The 17,616-nt window shown below is 36.5% G+C and overlaps 3 non-coding genes across 3 annotated transcripts; all 3 read right to left on the bottom strand.

Annotated features, from left to right (window-relative positions):
- Positions 1-4,708: 4,708 nt before the first annotated feature.
- On the bottom strand, positions 4,709-4,870 carry LOC128212629 (U1 spliceosomal RNA). The gene has a single exon (XR_008257547.1). It is a non-coding gene; the product is annotated as a U1 spliceosomal RNA (small nuclear RNA).
- A 5,082-nt stretch (positions 4,871-9,952) lies between these two features.
- LOC128212628 (U1 spliceosomal RNA) lies at positions 9,953-10,114 on the bottom strand. Its single transcript, XR_008257546.1, has one exon. It is a non-coding gene; the product is annotated as a U1 spliceosomal RNA (small nuclear RNA).
- Positions 10,115-14,771: 4,657 nt separating this feature from the next.
- On the bottom strand, positions 14,772-14,933 carry LOC128212627 (U1 spliceosomal RNA). Its single transcript, XR_008257545.1, has one exon. It is a non-coding gene; the product is annotated as a U1 spliceosomal RNA (small nuclear RNA).
- Positions 14,934-17,616: the final 2,683 nt, after the last annotated feature.

Raw genomic sequence — 17,616 nt, 5'->3', positions numbered from 1 at the left:
ATGATTACTTGGTATTGATGTAGTATAGTTATAAATCATTGTTAAAGTTGATGATTGTCTAAGAATTAAGAATAATTGTTTTCTTAATCATGATGATATGACGAAGCTACATGTATAGCTCTCTATCACGGTCATTGCACTATACAACAGCAATTGAATAGACCGCTGCTGTGATGAATAAGCCTGTATCAACTGTTCATCAACGTTAGCGGATGGGGGGGGGCACTTTGTTGTTTATATTGGAGAAAAAGGTTATATAATACGTTCAAAATGCACCACTTCGGACTAGAAATTATTAAAATCCCAATACATGACTGTACTCCCCAATTTGCTTGCCTCAAAAAAATATTATGACCATTCAAAGTGTGAGGATAGTAGGTAGTTTTTAATCATTTTCAGATGATGACTGTTATTTGCAGATAAAATGTATCCTCTTAGCAGCAGGGAATAAATAAATACGATGTAAATTTTAATGATGAATAAGAGTTATGACCTTGACCTCTGACCTTAAAATCCATAGCAGTCATCAACTGGTCTCCTACCTAAATGTCAAGTTTGAGGGCCATGGGTGCAGGCATTGTCGTGTTATCACACATTCAAACTTTTTGCGTTCAAGGTCACTGTGACCTTGACCTTTGACCCCTTAAATCAATAGGGGTCACCTACTGGTCAGGCCCAAACTACAAAGTCAAGTTTGAGGGCCCTGGGTGCAGGCATTGTCGTGTTATCCCTTGGACAACCTTTTAGCATTCAAGGTCACTGTTACCTTGACCTTTGACCCGACGACTCCTTAAATCAATTGGGTTCATCTACTGGTCAGGCCCAGCCCATGTCAACTTTGATGACCATAGGTCTAGGCATTGTTTTCACTCGGACAAGCTTTGACAACCTTTTTACCAGAAAAACCCCTGTGACTTTGACCCCTAAAATTACTAGGGATCATCTACTGGCCAGGCCAACCTTCATGTCAAGTTTGATGACCATTCTTTGAGGAATTGTCGAGTAATCACTAAGACAAGCTTTGGACTACCTAAGGACCAACCGACGGACCTACCCACATATGCGAAGCAATATACCCCCTCCTCTAAGGGGGGCATATTAATAAATAGTTGGGGAAATAGTTGTTTTTCTCTTCATAAGATAATCATACTTTTGTGTGGATTTTAATAAACGTAGTGGACTTCATTAGGTCATGTTATCACCCAAGGACTTCTCCATTTCTGAGTATAATGTTTGAAGCACTGAGAGGACAATAAAATGAAGTCACGACATATCCTGTGTGAGGGAGCTAAACAATGACGTAGTAAGATAATGTTTTTTTTTGCTGTATTATTTAATACAAGTTTCAACGTAAAACTAAATCAAAAGATAAATGTACATACATGAGTTACCCTATACGAGTTCTAGATACATTGTAGACTGCAGAATTACATGCCCCGTTCACATGATCAACATTACCTAATTAACTGATATTAAAGTACTGATAGCTAGAGTTATACTTAGGCAATAATTTCGTGTAGCATTTTCTCAATATGGATTGCAAGTTAAGAAATATATCATCATATTTAGCAGAACATGTGTACATAGTATATTTACTAAAATATAATAAAACAGAAGCACGACTGCAAAGAAACGAACGCCAACATATATCTGTTAACATTTTTTCAGTTAAACAAGGGGATTACTCAACAGTCATTAAAACATAGTTATGAGTCTTGTTATACATGTGCAAATTGTTCACGAAGTTTAAATTAAATATCCAGGATGGGTTTTAAGTTTTGTTCAAGATGAAAGTTTTTGCAAGACAACAAAGACTATGACAATGCCTAGTGTTTTTTTGGCTTCCAAAACTGAAAAGTTTAAAAATGTGCTTGTTCCACAAATGAAACAGAGTTAATAGCTAACAATACACATGACTGCATACTTATACATGTAGGCTTAAATAGCTAAACAAGAAACGCCACAGTATGACAAAACCAGGTTTTCAATGATTGACTTAAAAACTTAAGTTTCTCTGACAAAATGAAAAGAACATTACTTCGGTGTTTAATGGATTAAAGTTAACAAGCCATTGTTTAGACCATTGAAGAATAATATCAAGATCATGATTTAATGTCTCTTGAATTAACTGGGTATCTTTACTTGATACTGCTAAAGAGCTATCATCAGCAAAGAGTCTGGTAACGCTATTGAGTGACTCCGCTATATCGTTTACATATACCAAAAATAATAAAGGGCCTAACACCGAACCCTGAGGGACCCCGCCGTGTAATATTTTGGCGTCAGAAAAAGAATTGTTGATAAAGACCTTTTTTACGGTTTGTTATGTATTGTTCTAACCAAACGAGAATTTTCCCGCCGATTCCATTTTCTTTGAGTTTAAACAAAAGTCCTCTGTACCGGACTCTATCAAAAGCCTTAGAAATGTCGCAAAATACAATACATGTAGATTCTTTTTTGTCAAATGATGTACATATTTGATTGTATATATCGATTAGTTGATAAACTGTCGAGTGACCTGGTAAAAAACAGACTGTTTGGAGTAAATAAGACTGTTAAAATGCAAGAAATTATAAACGTGTTTAAAAATTATTCGTTCCATGACTTTTCCGACACAACTTATAAGTGATATAGGTCTATAATTGACAGGCTCTCCTTTATTGCCCTTTTTGAATAACGGCATTACATGTGCAAGTTTCCAAATTTCTGGATAAACCCAAGTATTTATCGAACGATTGAAGAGCATACAGAGGGGAAAGCACAGCGTTTTTGACGTTTCTTTTAACATTCTTTGACTTATTTGATCTGGACGAGTTGATTTGTTTACGTCAAGGTTTTCTAAAATGTCAATGACTTCCTGTTCGTTAATGGTAAGTTCATTTAAACAATAATTTGTTTTTAAATTAGAACGAGGTAATGTACTACTCGAGTCATTTACATTAGATATAGATGAAAAGTAGTTATTTAGTGCGTTTGCTTTTTCTTCGTCTGTTTGCGAGATAAATTTTTTAAAGAATACATTTGCAGCAATCCACACTAAGTCTATCTTTCAACAGGAATACAGGTTAAAGGTAGGATATTTGCCATATAGTACGTGTCAAATATGTACATACGAATTCAATTCACCTATCAATGGGTAAAATATCATCAATGTCACCATAAGGAAACAGCACACATAATGGATGAAAGAGTTTGTGAGACAGTTCAGACAGGGTGGCGGCTGGACTCACGGGAAGGTCGGGTCCGAGTACACGGGAAGTTGACCATCATGCACAGCCTTCAAAGCGTTCATATTTCTAATCTGTATTTTCTTATCCACACCGGCTACAGTCATGATGCCATATACGACGCCTCCGGAGACCCATGTATTTATGAGGGATCCTTCGCGTTTTAACTTCAGGGCCTCATATGCTAATTTCTGCCTAAACTTTGTCAGAGAGTCATGGACAAATATACGATCACCAAGGGATTTTCTTGCGTTGTACATTGTTTCTCTCGCTTTTGAATTGGTGAATTTAACTATGTCTTTCCGAGTAGAATTAGTGCGGAATCGGCCTAGTCTGTGGGCTTTGTCAATGTCGGCAGGTGTCAGATTAAGATTCAACTTTTTGGCTCGATTCATGATTTTGGCAGTGACGTTTCATGATGGTCGCCCGTATCCCCTTGAATACCATGAATCTCCAACATAGAACGACGACCATATTGCTCGAGTTCGTCTCTTGCCTCGTTGGCGGACGCGATACACTCTTTTAAGTGTTGGTTTTCTTTGCGTATTTCTGCAATTTCTGTTTTCAGATCGTTAAATTTACTGTCGACAATCTTGGTGAATTCATCCTTCAGGTCGATCAAAAGCTGTTCCTTAAATTTTTCAACCATCTGGCTTGCTACCTCTTCCAGGTCTTTCCTTGTGCACATTTTTACCTCTGAGTCCGAGTCTATGTCCGAATGTACACTGTAGTAACTCGCGTCACTCAGGCTTCATGCGTCCGTCGACTCCCTCAAAGGATTTCCTACTCTGTGACGCTTGTAGACGTGTAAATTTAGGGGTTTTTGATTTGGGGATGATCTATTTCTCTTTCGCCTATGTCCTTTCGCGGGCATTTGGTCACTTCATCAGCTAGTGGGAGGGGTAATTTTAATGTTTGCCTTACGCAAAAATGATTGCACGAATTAATTAGTCACAAAAGTCCCCTTAGCGATTAAATGATTACTTGTGGATGTACTACATTACAAAAATACCAATATTTCTGCAACCGGCTACTGTAGTCCTTTGATTTCTTCACATTTTTTCAGCATTGCACAAAAAAAACCGCCATTTCTTTTTGACCGGAAAAGTATGATCTATAACAAGTAATTTTGTTGAATTGATATCCATGCTAGATTAAGTATCATAGGTGGCATTTAAATCATTTGTTGTTGAAATATTCCAGACAATTCTAATATAAGTATAGAGAATACCTTATAACTTTCACAAGTTGACAATATTCACATCTTCATTTTTCCATTTCTTGACTATACTGAGCTGTGCTTATAGTAATGTGTAATGAAAATACTTACATATATATTAAAATTATCTTTTCATTAAAAATAAATATTAGTACTCTATAATTATTAAATTTACAATTTTAAGTGGTTACTATGTACTAAGGAGACTGTATGAATACTCTCGTGGTCCATATACCAAGAGATGTGCTATTGTTTGTTTATTCAGGGACAGCGCGAACGCAGTCCCCACACCAATAAATTACGTACCCGAGTAACCAACATTTGTGGCTATCGCAGGCGTCAGCCCAACCGAAGTGCAATGGGAGGGCCTCTTCCTGGGGGAACCGCCTTCATGATCACGGTATCCCCTGTACCAGGTAAGTATGCTTGAGCAGGGTTTGCCCTGGGCTATATACTCCTCTCACAATACCAAGTTTGACTACCTGCCTTGTACTGAATATTGATTTAGAGGCTGCTTGATCAGCATAGTAAATATACCAGAGAATATTTACAAGTATCCTTCGGTTTTATCAATGGATTGCGTATTTATCTTTTATACCATATAAATTTGTACTACATTAAATTTTAAACAGTACTAGAAATAGACAGAATATCTAGACTTTACTTACTCTTTCCGGCTATAAATAGACCAGCGATCTTAGCCACTGTATTATAAATAGCTACTGTAAAATACACTGGCTTTAAACCCAGATAACTCTATCTTTAAACCCAGATAACTTTATGTAAACATTGATGATTACTTGGTATTGATGTAGTATAGTTATAAATCATTGTTAAAGTTGATGATTGTCTAAGAATTAAGAATAATTGTTTTCTTAATCATGATGATATGACGAAGCTACATGTATAGCTCTCTATCACGGTCATTGCACTATACAACAGCAATTGAATAGACCGCTGCTGTGATGAATAAGCCTGTATCAACTGTTCATCAACGTTAGCGGATGGGGGGGGGGGCACTTTGTATGTTTATATTGGAGAAAAAGGTTATATAATACGTTCAAAATGCACCACTTCGGACTAGAAATTATTAAAATCCCAATTACATGACTGTACTCCCCAATTTGCTTGCCTCAAAAAAATATTATGACCATTCAAAGTGTGAGGATAGTAGGTAGTTTTTAATCATTTTCAGATGATGACTGTTATTTGCAGATAAAATGTATCCTCTTAGCAGCAGGGAATAAATAAATACGATGTAAATTTTAATGATGAATAAGAGTTATGACCTTGACCTCTGACCTTAAAATCCATAGCAGTCATCAACTGGTCTCCTTCTACCTAAATGTCAAGTTTGAGGGCCATGGGTGCAGGCATTGTCGTGTTATCACACATTCAAACTTTTTGCGTTCAAGGTCACTGTGACCTTGACCTTTGACCCCTTAAATCAATAGGGGTCACCTACTGGTCAGGCCCAAACTACAAAGTCAAGTTTGAGGGCCCTGGGTGCAGGCATTGTCGTGTTATCCCTTGGACAACCTTTTAGCATTCAAGGTCACTGTTACCTTGACCTTTGACCCGACGACTCCTTAAATCAATTGGGTTCATCTACTGGTCAGGCCCAGCCACCATGTCAACTTTGATGACCATAGGTCTAGGCATTGTTTTCACTCGGACAAGCTTTGACAACCTTTTTACCAGAAAAACCCCTGTGACTTTGACCCCTAAAATTACTAGGGATCATCTACTGGCCAGGCCCAACCTTCATGTCAAGTTTGATGACCATTCTTTGAGGAATTGTCGAGTAATCACTAAGACAAGCTTTGGACTACCTAAGGACCAACCGACGGACCTACCCACATATGCGAAGCAATATACCCCCTCCTCTAAGGGGGCATATTAATAAATAGTTGGGGAAATAGTTGTTTTTCTCTTCATAAGATAATCATACTTTTGTGTGGATTTTAATAAACGTAGTGGACTTCATTAGGTCATGTTATCACCCAAGGACTTCTCCATTTCTGAGTATAATGTTTGAAGCACTGAGAGGACAATAAAATGAAGTCACGACATATCCTGTGTGAGGGAGCTAAACAATGACGTAGTAAGATAATGTTTTTTTTTGCTGTATTATTTAATACAAGTTTCAACGTAAAACTAAATCAAAAGATAAATGTACATACATGAGTTACCCTATACGAGTTCTAGATACATTGTAGACTGCAGAATTACATGCCCCGTTCACATGATCAACATTACCTAATTAACTGATATTAAAGTACTGATAGCTAGAGTTATACTTAGGCAATAAATTTCGTGTAGCATTTTCTCAATGGATTGCAAGTTAAGAAATATATCATATTTAGCAGAACATGTGTACATAGTATATTTACTAAAATATAATAAAACAGAAGCACGACTGCAAAGAAACGAACGCCAACATATATCTGTTAACATTTTTTCAGTTAAACAAGGGGATTACTCAACAGTCATTAAAACATAGTTATGAGTCTTGTTATACATGTGCAAATTGTTCACGAAGTTTAAATTAAATATCCAGGATGGGTTTTAAGTTTTGTTCAAGATGAAAGTTTTTGCAAGACAACAAAGACTATGACAATGCCTAGTGTTTTTTTGGCTTCCAAAACTGAAAAGTTTAAAAATGTGCTTGTTCCACAAATGAAACAGAGTTAATAGCTAACAATACACATGACTGCATACTTATACATGTAGGCTTAAATAGCTAAACAAGAAACGCCACAGTATGACAAAACCAGGTTTTCAATGATTGACTTAAAAACTTAAGTTTCTCTGACAAAATGAAAAGAACATTACTTCGGTGTTTAATGGATTAAAGTTAACAAGCCATTGTTTAGACCATTGAAGAATAATATCAAGATCATGATTTAATGTCTCTTGAATTAACTGGGTATCTTTACTTGATACTGCTAAAGAGCTATCATCAGCAAAGAGTCTGGTAACGCTATTGAGTGACTCCGCTATATCGTTTACATATACCAAAAATAATAAAGGGCATAACACCGAACCCTGAGGGACCCCGCCGTGTAATATTTTGGCGTCAGAAAAAGAATTGTTGATAAAGACCTTTTGCTTACGGTTTGTTATGTATTGTTCTAACCAAACGAGAATTTTCCCGCCGATTCCATTTTCTTTGAGTTTAAACAAAAGTCCTCTGTACCGGACTCTATCAAAAGCCTTAGAAATGTCGCAAAATACAATACATGTAGATTCTTTTTTGTCAAATGATGTACATATTTGATTGTATATATCGATTAGTTGATAAACTGTCGAGTGACCTGGTAAAAAACAGACTGTTTGGAGTAAATAAGACTGTTAAAATGCAAGAAATTATAAACGTGTTTAAAAATTATTCGTTCCATGACTTTTCCGACACAACTTATAAGTGATATAGGTCTATAATTGACAGGCTCTCCTTTATTGCCCTTTTTGAATAACGGCATTACATGTGCAAGTTTCCAAATTTCTGGATAAACCCAAGTATTTATCGAACGATTGAAGAGCATACAGAGGGGAAAGCACAGCGTTTTTGACGTTTCTTTTAACATTCTTTGACTTATTTGATCTGGACGAGTTGATTTGTTTACGTCAAGGTTTTCTAAAATGTCAATGACTTCCTGTCGTTAATGGTAAGTTCATTTAAACAATAATTTGTTTTTAAATTAGAACGAGGTAATGTACTACTCGAGTCATTTACATTAGATATAGATGAAAAGTAGTTATTTAGTGCGTTTGCTTTTTCTTCGTCTGTTTGCGAGATAAATTTTTTAAAGAATACATTTGCAGCAATCCACACTAAGTCTATCTTTCAACAGGAATACAGGTTAAAGGTAGGATATTTGCCATATAGTACGTGTCAAATATGTACATACGAATTCAATTCACCTATCAATGGGTAAAATATCATCAATGTCACCATAAGGAAACAGCACACATAATGGATGAAAGAGTTTGTGAGACAGTTCAGACAGAGGTGGCGGCTGGACTCACGGGAAGGTCGGGTCCGAGTACACGGGAAGTTGACCATCATGCACAGCCTTCAAAGCGTTCATATTTCTAATCTGTATTTTCTTATCCACACCGGCTACAGTCATGATGCCATATACGACGCCTCCGGAGACCCATGTATTTATGAGGGATCCTTCGCGTTTTAACTTCAGGGCCTCATATGCTAATTTCTGCCTAAACTTTGTCAGAGAGTCATGGACAAATATACGATCACCAAGGGATTTTCTTGCGTTGTACATTGTTTCTCTCGCTTTTGAATTGGTGAATTTAACTATGTCTTTCCGAGTAGAATTAGTGCGGAATCGGCCTAGTCTGTGGGCTTTGTCAATGTCGGCAGGTGTCAGATTAAGATTCAACTTTTTGGCTCGATTCATGATTTTGGCAGTGACGTTCTCATGATGGTCGCCCGTATCCCCTTGAATACCATGAATCTCCAACATAGAACGACGACCATATTGCTCGAGTTCGTCTCTTGCCTCGTTGGCGGACGCGATACACTCTTTTAAGTGTTGGTTTTCTTTGCGTATTTCTGCAATTTCTGTTTTCAGATCGTTAAATTTACTGTCGACAATCTTGGTGAATTCATCCTTCAGGTCGATCAAAAGCTGTTCCTTAAATTTTTCAACCATCTGGCTTGCTACCTCTTCCAGGTCTTTCCTTGTGCACATTTTTACCTCTGAGTCCGAGTCTATGTCCGAATCTACACTGTAGTAACTCGCGTCACTCAGGCTTCATGCGTCCGTCGACTCCCTCAAAGGATTTCCTACTCTGTGACGCTTGTAGACGTGTAAATTTAGGGGTTTTTGATTTGGGGATGATCTATTTCTCTTTCGCCTATGTCCTTTCGCGGGCATTTGGTCACTTCATCAGCTAGTGGGAGGGGTAATTTTAATGTTTGCCTTACGCAAAAATGATTGCACGAATTAATTAGTCACAAAAGTCCCCTTAGCGATTAAATGATTACTTGTGGATGTACTACATTACAAAATACCAATATTTCTGCAACCGGCTACTGTAGTCCTTTGATTTCTTCACATTTTTTCAGCATTGCACAAAAAAACCGCCATTTCTTTTTGACCGGAAAAGTATGATCTATAACAAGTAATTTTGTTGAATTGATATCCATGCTAGATTAAGTATCATAGGTGGCATTTAAATCATTTGTTGTTGAAATATTCCAGACAATTCTAATATAAGTATAGAGAATACCTTATAACTTTCACAAGTTGACAATATTCACATCTTCATTTTTCCATTTCTTGACTATACTGAGCTGTGCTTATAGTAATGTGTAATGAAAATACTTACATATATATTAAAATTATCTTTTCATTAAAAATAAATATTAGTACTCTATAATTATTAAATTTACAATTTTAAGTGGTTACTATGTACTAAGGAGACTGTATGAATACTCTCGTGGTCCATATACCAAGAGATGTGCTATTGTTTGTTTATTCAGGGACAGCGCGAACGCAGTCCCCACACCAATAAATTACGTACCCGAGTAACCAACATTTGTGGCTATCGCAGGCGTCAGCCCAACCGAAGTGCAATGGGAGGGCCTCTTCCTGGGGGAACCGCCTTCATGATCACGGTATCCCCTGTACCAGGTAAGTATGCTTGAGCAGGGTTTGCCCTGGGCTATATACTCCTCTCACAATACCAAGTTTGACTACCTGCCTTGTACTGAATATTGATTTAGAGGCTGCTTGATCAGCATAGTAAATATACCAGAGAATATTTACAAGTATCCTTCGGTTTTATCAATGGATTGCGTATTTATCTTTTATACCATATAAATTTGTACTACATTAAATTTTAAACAGTACTAGAAATAGACAGAATATCTAGACTTTACTTACTCTTTCCGGCTATAAATAGACCAGCGATCTTAGCCACTGTATTATAAATAGCTACTGTAAAATACACTGGCTTTAAACCCAGATAACTCTATCTTTAAACCCAGATAACTTTATGTAAACATTGATGATTACTTGGTATTGATGTAGTATAGTTATAAATCATTGTTAAAGTTGATGATTGTCTAAGAATTAAGAATAATTGTTTTCTTAATCATGATGATATGACGAAGCTACATGTATAGCTCTCTATCACGGTCATTGCACTATACAACAGCAATTGAATAGACCGCTGCTGTGATGAATAAGCCTGTATCAACTGTTCATCAACGTTAGCGGATGGGGGGGGACTTTGTATGTTTATATTGGAGAAAAAGGTTATATAATACGTTCAAAATGCACCACTTCGGACTAGAAATTATTAAAATCCCAATTACATGACTGTACTCCCCAATTTGCTTGCCTCAAAAAAATATTATGACCATTCAAAGTGTGAGGATAGTAGGTAGTTTTTAATCATTTTCAGATGATGACTGTTATTTGCAGATAAAATGTATCCTCTTAGCAGCAGGGAATAAATAAATACGATGTAAATTTTAATGATGAATAAGAGTTATGACCTTGACCTCTGACCTTAAAATCCATAGCAGTCATCAACTGGTCTCCTTCTACCTTCATGTCAAGTTTGATGACCATTCTTTGAGGAATTGTCGAGTAATCACTAAGACAAGCTTTGGACTACCTAAGGACCAACCGACGGACCTACCCACATATGCGAAGCAATATACCCCCTCCTCTAAGGGGGGCATATTAATAAATAGTTGGGGAAATAGTTGTTTTTCTCTTCATAAGATAATCATACTTTTGTGTGGATTTTAATAAACGTAGTGGACTTCATTAGGTCATGTTATCACCCAAGGACTTCTCCATTTCTGAGTATAATGTTTGAAGCACTGAGAGGACAATAAAATGAAGTCACGACATATCCTGTGTGAGGGAGCTAAACAATGACGTAGTAAGATAATGTTTTTTTTTGCTGTATTATTTAATACAAGTTTCAACGTAAAACTAAATCAAAAGATAAATGTACATACATGAGTTACCCTATACGAGTTCTAGATACATTGTAGACTGCAGAATTACATGCCCCGTTCACATGATCAACATTACCTAATTAACTGATATTAAAGTACTGATAGCTAGAGTTATACTTAGGCAATAAATTTCGTGTAGCATTTTCTCAATATGGATTGCAAGTTAAGAAATATATCATCATATTTAGCAGAACATGTGTACATAGTATATTTACTAAAATATAATAAAACAGAAGCACGACTGCAAAGAAACGAACGCCAACATATATCTGTTAACATTTTTTCAGTTAAACAAGGGGATTACTCAACAGTCATTAAAACATAGTTATGAGTCTTGTTATACATGTGCAAATTGTTCACGAAGTTTAAATTAAATATCCAGGATGGGTTTTAAGTTTTGTTCAAGATGAAAGTTTTTGCAAGACAACAAAGACTATGACAATGCCTAGTGTTTTTTTGGCTTCCAAAACTGAAAAGTTTAAAAATGTGCTTGTTCCACAAATGAAACAGAGTTAATAGCTAACAATACACATGACTGCATACTTATACATGTAGGCTTAAATAGCTAAACAAGAAACGCCACAGTATGACAAAACCAGGTTTTCAATGATTGACTTAAAAACTTAAGTTTCTCTGACAAAATGAAAAGAACATTACTTCGGTGTTTAATGGATTAAAGTTAACAAGCCATTGTTTAGACCATTGAAGAATAATATCAAGATCATGATTTAATGTCTCTTGAATTAACTGGGTATCTTTACTTGATACTGCTAAAGAGCTATCATCAGCAAAGAGTCTGGTAACGCTATTGAGTGACTCCGCTATATCGTTTACATATACCAAAAATAATAAAGGGCATAACACCGAACCCTGAGGGACCCCGCCGTGTAATATTTTGGCGTCAGAAAAATTGTTGATAAAGACCTTTTGCTTACGGTTTGTTATGTATTGTTCTAACCAAACGAGAATTTTCCCGCCGATTCCATTTTTTTGAAAACAAAAGTCCTCTGTACCGGACTCTATCAAAAGCCTTAGAAATGTCGCAAAATACAATACATGTAGATTCTTTTTTGTCAAATGATGTACATATTTGATTGTATATATCGATTAGTTGATAAACTGTCGAGTGACCTGGTAAAAAACAGACTGTTTGGAGTAAATAAGACTGTTAAAATGCAAGAAATTATAAACGTGTTTAAAAATTATTCGTTCCATGACTTTTCCGACACAACTTATAAGTGATATAGGTCTATAATTGACAGGCTCTCCTTTATTGCCCTTTTTGAATAACGGCATTACATGTGCAAGTTTCCAAATTTCTGGATAAACCCAAGTATTTATCGAACGATTGAAGAGCATACAGAGGGGAAAGCACAGCGTTTTTGACGTTTCTTTTAACATTCTTTGACTTATTTGATCTGGACGAGTTGATTTGTTTACGTCAAGGTTTTCTAAAATGTCAATGACTTCCTGTTCGTTAATGGTAAGTTCATTTAAACAATAATTTGTTTTTAAATTAGAACGAGGTAATGTACTACTCGAGTCATTTACATTAGATATAGATGAAAAGTAGTTATTTAGTGCGTTTGCTTTTTCTTCGTCTGTTTGCGAGATAAATTTTTTAAAGAATACATTTGCAGCAATCCACACTAAGTCTATCTTTCAACAGGAATACAGGTTAAAGGTAGGATATTTGCCATATAGTACGTGTCAAATATGTACATACGAATTCAATTCACCTATCAATGGGTAAAATATCATCAATGTCACCATAAGGAAACAGCACACATAATGGATGAAAGAGTTTGTGAGACAGTTCAGACAGAGGTGGCGGCTGGACTCACGGGAAGGTCGGGTCCGAGTACACGGGAAGTTGACCATCATGCACAGCCTTCAAAGCGTTCATATTTCTAATCTGTATTTTCTTATCCACACCGGCTACAGTCATGATGCCATATACGACGCCTCCGGAGACCCATGTATTTATGAGGGATCCTTCGCGTTTTAACTTCAGGGCCTCATATGCTAATTTCTGCCTAAACTTTGTCAGAGAGTCATGGACAAATATACGATCACCAAGGGATTTTCTTGCGTTGTACATTGTTTCTCTCGCTTTTGAATTGGTGAATTTAACTATGTCTTTCCGAGTAGAATTAGTGCGGAATCGGCCTAGTCTGTGGGCTTTGTCAATGTCGGCAGGTGTCAGATTAAGATTCAACTTTTTGGCTCGATTCATGATTTTGGCAGTGACGTTCTCATGATGGTCGCCCGTATCCCCTTGAATACCATGAATCTCCAACATAGAACGACGACCATATTGCTCGAGTTCGTCTCTTGCCTCGTTGGCGGACGCGATACACTCTTTTAAGTGTTGGTTTTCTTTGCGTATTTCTGCAATTTCTGTTTTCAGATCGTTAAATTTACTGTCGACAATCTTGGTGAATTCATCCTTCAGGTCGATCAAAAGCTGTTCCTTAAATTTTTCAACCATCTGGCTTGCTACCTCTTCCAGGTCTTTCCTTGTGCACATTTTTACCTCTGAGTCCGAGTCTATGTCCGAATGTACACTGTAGTAACTCGCGTCACTCAGGCTTCATGCGTCCGTCGACTCCCTCAAAGGATTTCCTACTCTGTGACGCTTGTAGACGTGTAAATTTAGGGGTTTTTGATTTGGGGATGATCTATTTCTCTTTCGCCTATGTCCTTTCGCGGGCATTTGGTCACTTCATCAGCTAGTGGGAGGGGTAATTTTAATGTTTGCCTTACGCAAAAATGATTGCACGAATTAATTAGTCACAAAAGTCCCCTTAGCGATTAAATGATTACTTGTGGATGTACTACATTACAAAAATACCAATATTTCTGCAACCGGCTACTGTAGTCCTTTGATTTCTTCACATTTTTTCAGCATTGCACAAAAAAACCGCCATTTCTTTTTGACCGGAAAAGTATGATCTATAACAAGTAATTTTGTTGAATTGATATCCATGCTAGATTAAGTATCATAGGTGGCATTTAAATCATTTGTTGTTGAAATATTCCAGACAATTCTAATATAAGTATAGAGAATACCTTATAACTTTCACAAGTTGACAATATTCACATCTTCATTTTTCCATTTCTTGACTATACTGAGCTGTGCTTATAGTAATGTGTAATGAAAATACTTACATATATATTAAAATTATCTTTTCATTAAAAATAAATATTAGTACTCTATAATTATTAAATTTACAATTTTAAGTGGTTACTATGTACTAAGGAGACTGTATGAATACTCTCGTGGTCCATATACCAAGAGATGTGCTATTGTTTGTTTATTCAGGGACAGCGCGAACGCAGTCCCCACACCAATAAATTACGTACCCGAGTAACCAACATTTGTGGCTATCGCAGGCGTCAGCCCAACCGAAGTGCAATGGGAGGGCCTCTTCCTGGGGGAACCGCCTTCATGATCACGGTATCCCCTGTACCAGGTAAGTATGCTTGAGCAGGGTTTGCCCTGGGCTATATACTCCTCTCACAATACCAAGTTTGACTACCTGCCTTGTACTGAATATTGATTTAGAGGCTGCTTGATCAGCATAGTAAATATACCAGAGAATATTTACAAGTATCCTTCGGTTTTATCAATGGATTGCGTATTTATCTTTTATAATATAAATTTGTACTACATTAAATTTTAAACAGTACTAGAAATAGACAGAATATCTAGACTTTACTTACTCTTTCCGGCTATAAATAGACCAGCGATCTTAGCCACTGTATTATAAATAGCTACTGTAAAATACACTGGCTTTAAACCCAGATAACTCTATCTTTAAACCCAGATAACTTTATGTAAACATTGATGATTACTTGGTATTGATGTAGTATAGTTATAAATCATTGTTAAAGTTGATGATTGTCTAAGAATTAAGAATAATTGTTTTCTTAATCATGATGATATGACGAAGCTACATGTATAGCTCTCTATCACGGTCATTGCACTATACAACAGCAATTGAATAGACCGCTGCTGTGATGAATAAGCCTGTATCAACTGTTCATCAACGTTAGCGGATGGGGGGGGGGGCACTTTGTATGTTTATATTGGAGAAAAAGGTTATATAATACGTTCAAAATGCACCACTTCGGACTAGAAATTATTAAAATCCCAATTACATGACTGTACTCCCCAATTTGCTTGCCTCAAAAAAATATTATGACCATTCAAAGTGTGAGGATAGTAGGTAGTTTTTAATCATTTTCAGATGATGACTGTTATTTGCAGATAAAATGTATCCTCTTAGCAGCAGGGAATAAATAAATACGATGTAAATTTTAATGATGAATAAGAGTTATGACCTTGACCTCTGACCTTAAAATCCATAGCAGTCATCAACTGGTCTCCTTCTACCTAAATGTCAAGTTTGAGGGCCATGGGTGCAGGCATTGTCGTGTTATCACACATTCAAACTTTTTGCGTTCAAGGTCACTGTGACCTTGACCTTTGACCCCTTAAATCAATAGGGGTCACCTACTGGTCAGGCCCAAACTACAAAGTCAAGTTTGAGGGCCCTGGGTGCAGGCATTGTCGTGTTATCCCTTGGACAACCTTTTAGCATTCAAGGTCACTGTTACCTTGACCTTTGACCCGACGACTCCTTAAATCAATTGGGTTCATCTACTGGTCAGGCCCAGCCACCATGTCAACTTTGATGACCATAGGTCTAGGCATTGTTTTCACTCGGACAAGCTTTGACAACCTTTTTACCAGAAAAACCCCTGTGACTTTGACCCCTAAAATTACTAGGGATCATCTACTGGCCAGGCCCAACCTTCATGTCAAGTTTGATGACCATTCTTTGAGGAATTGTCGAGTAATCACTAAGACAAGCTTTGGACTACCTAAGGACCAACCGACGGACCTACCCACATATGCGAAGCAATATACCCCTCCTCTAAGGGGGGCATATTAATAAATAGTTGGGGAAATAGTGTTTTTCTCTTCATAAGATAATCATACTTTTGTGTGATTTTAATAAAACGTAGTGGACTTCATTAGGTCATGTTATCACCCAAGGACTTCTCCATTTCTGAGTATAATGTTTGAAGCACTGAGAGGACAATAAAATGAAGTCACGACATATCCTGTGTGAGGGAGCTAAACAATGACGTAGTAAGATAATGTTTTTTTTTGCTGTATTATTTAATACAAGTTTCAACGTAAAACTAAATCAAAAGATAAATGTACATACATGAGTTACCCTATACGAGTTCTAGATACATTGTAGACTGCAGAATTACATGCCCCGTTCACATGATCAACATTACCTAATTAACTGATATTAAAGTACTGATAGCTAGAGTTATACTTAGGCAATAAATTTCGTGTAGCATTTTCTCAATGGATTGCAAGTTAAGAAATATATCATCATATTTAGCAGAACATGTGTACATAGTATATTTACTAAAAATATAAAAACAGAAGCACGACTGCAAAGAAACGAACGCCAACATATATCTGTTAACATTTTTTCAGTTAAACAAGGGGATTACTCAACAGTCATTAAACATAGTTATGAGTCTTGTTATACATGTGCAAATTGTTCACGAAGTTTAAATTAAATATCCAGGATGGGTTTTAAGTTTTGTTCAAGATGAAAGTTTTTGCAAGACAACAAAGACTATGACAATGCCTAGTTTTTTTTGGCTTCCAAAACTGAAAAGTTTAAAAATGTGCTTGTTCCACAAATGAAACAGAGTTAATAGCTAACAATACACATGACTGCATACTTATACATGTAGGCTTAAATAGCTAAACAAGAAACGCCACAGTATGACAAACCAGGTTTTCAATGATTGACTTAAAAACTTAAGTTTCTCTGACAAAATGAAAAGAACATTACTTCGGTGTTAATGGATTAAAGTTAACAAGCCATTGTTTAGACCATTGAAGAATAATATCAAGATCATGATTTAATGTCTCTTGAATTAACTGGGTATCTTTACTTGATACTGCTAAAGAGCTATCATCAGCAAAGAGTCTGGTAACGCTATTGAGTGACTCCGCTATATCGTTTACATATACCAAAAATAATAAAGGGCCTAACACCGAACCCTGAGGGACCCCGCCGTGTAATATTTTGGCGTCAGAAAAAGAATTGTTGATAAAGACCTTTTGC

Source organism: Mya arenaria, chromosome 12 (genome assembly GCF_026914265.1).
Source record: "Mya arenaria isolate MELC-2E11 chromosome 12, ASM2691426v1".
Taxonomy (NCBI): domain Eukaryota; kingdom Metazoa; phylum Mollusca; class Bivalvia; order Myida; family Myidae; genus Mya; species Mya arenaria.
The sequence above is the reverse complement of the archived record's forward strand: the minus strand, read 5'-3'. Positions and strand labels throughout refer to the sequence as shown.